Below are 2,446 nucleotides of genomic sequence, written 5' to 3' on the forward strand. Positions count from 1 at the left end.
CATCACAGCATTCCACCGTCTCCCTCCCTCCTCCTTTGGTCTCCCTTCCTCCTCCTAAGACAGCGCTCAGAAAAAGCTAGCGCACACACACACACACACACGCACACACACACACACAAATTGTTGTGAAGCATTGCTTTAAAGATGTTTGAAGGTTGTCACTTTTTAAAAATGTTTATTTTATTTCATTTCAGTCAACTTTACTGTAAATGTATTTTTATTTATTTTATTCATTCTATCTATTTTACTTTAATTATTTTATTAAATTTAACTTTGCATATGTTTTTAAAAGTGAAATAAATTTTGTTTATTAAATTACATTTTTTCTTTACTTAATTGGATTTAGTTTTTATTTTAATTAAAATAATATTAACATATTTTTTCTTAACTTACATTTATTTATTTTTCAATTGTATTTAATTTTAATCTAGATTTAATTTAAATTTTAATTTAAATAGCATTTTTTTGATTATTATTTTTACTTTGGTTTATTCAGAGCCTGTAATGTTTATTTTATTCGATCATTTTAAACACATGAATAAAGCTCTCATTTCAAAAGACAACTCACACCATCATCATAATCATTATCCAATGAAAATAATAACAATGATGAAGATGATTACTATTATTATCCAAAATAAGAGAGAAAATTGTGTTTAGTCATCATAAACAGCTGCATCACAGTCTAATATATCAGTAGCAATCATCTCTAAAGTATAGACATTATGAACAGGAAGACTTTTCACTTCATGCATATTTTATTTTTTGTTAAAAGACTATTTGTTTTTCCAGCTTTGATTATTCATTTCAAATGAATAATCCAATTGTTAAGGCACAAAATACATTTTCAGTTGCACTTTTAAAAAGAAAAAGAACTATTATGCAGTTTTGCATTGTTTATTATAGAACCAGAATTTAAACTAATAGGCTTCTTCATTTGTATTATTCCTTTATTTATTTCATTCAAGATTTATTTTTAGTTAAATTGCATTGTTTTGAATAGTTTATCAAGGGATTCTTTTGACAATAAAAAAAAAAAATAAAAGGAAAATAGTACAGTATTTTCTATTTTTTTTTCCCAAAAAAAATAAAGGAATAGTTTTCATTCATCATTTGTCGACAGTCCCATTTTGTAAAATGAATCGTGAGAGAATCGTATCGTGAACCCAGTATCGTGAATCGAATCGTATCGGGAGTTAAGTGAATCGTTACATCCCTATTCATTGGGGATTTAAAAGTGAAAAGGTCCTGGGTTCAAGCCCTGGGGTGGACTTGAGTCCTTTCTGTGTGGAGTTTGCATGTTCTCCCCGTGCTGCGTGGGTTTCCTCCGGGTCCTCCGGCTTCCTCCCACAATCCAAAAACATGACTGTAAGGTTGATTGGAGTCTCTAAATTGCCCATAGGAGTGAATGAGAGTGAATGGTTGTCTGTGTCTGTGTTGCCCTGTGATGGACTGGCGCCCTGTCCAGGGTGTACCCCCGCCCAGCGCCCTATGAGAGCCGGACATTGGCACCGGCAGACCCCCACGACCCTGTTAAACGGGAATAAGCGGGTATGAAAATGGATGGATGGATGGCTTTGTTCAAATGAAGGTTTTCAAACTTGTGTTACAACGTCCAAAATGATCACTAATTATATGAATAATAATAAAAATCAAATTTTATAGGAGCAATTTCTTCTTTATTTGGGGAAATGTATGTAAACAAATACAAACTAGAACAATTGTTTGTCTATAAATCTATCTTAACCCTAATACATGAAATTTATTTAGTTTAACCGATGGTGCTTGGTTTGATAATATCAATGTTTGCACAATAACTTTATTGTTTTCTCCATAGTTTGCTCTTTAAATGTATATCTTACAACCATCTTAGATTAAGATTTTATGAGATATGTTATCCAGGAAGTGTGTTATCATCAGTATACAGTCATCTGAAAGATGTTAATCACAAATAAAATGGATTAAATGTGACCAACAATGATGGAAAAGGTAGTGAAATGTTTTTTTTTGTTTTTTTTTAAAAAAAAAAAAACACCAAAATTGGTTGAAAGTTGCAAGTTAGATTTTCAAAATCAAAATTTCAAAATGGTTCAAATTGTCAAAATTGGCTTAAAAGTCAGAACAATTAGTTTAAACTGGTAAATAAAGGGCATGGCGAATCATAAATGTGGATGAATTGGTGAATTTAAGCATGAAAATGTGGTGAAAAGAGGTTAAATGTGAGAATAATGGGTCAACATATGTGACATTAGATGGGATAAGTGGTGGAAAGGGTTTACAAGTGCTGAAAATGTCTAAAAAGTGGGAAATAAATGTGCAGAAAAGGCATTGAAATTTGATTGAGAAGTGGCAAAAATGGGTGTAATGTAAAAAAATGCATTAAAAAAAAAAGCAAAAATATGGCAGAAGAAATGATGAAAATAGGCTAAAATATAGCAAGTTTTGT

This window comes from Gouania willdenowi, chromosome 14 (assembly GCF_900634775.1).
Source record: "Gouania willdenowi chromosome 14, fGouWil2.1, whole genome shotgun sequence".
NCBI lineage: Eukaryota > Metazoa > Chordata > Actinopteri > Blenniiformes > Gobiesocidae > Gouania > Gouania willdenowi.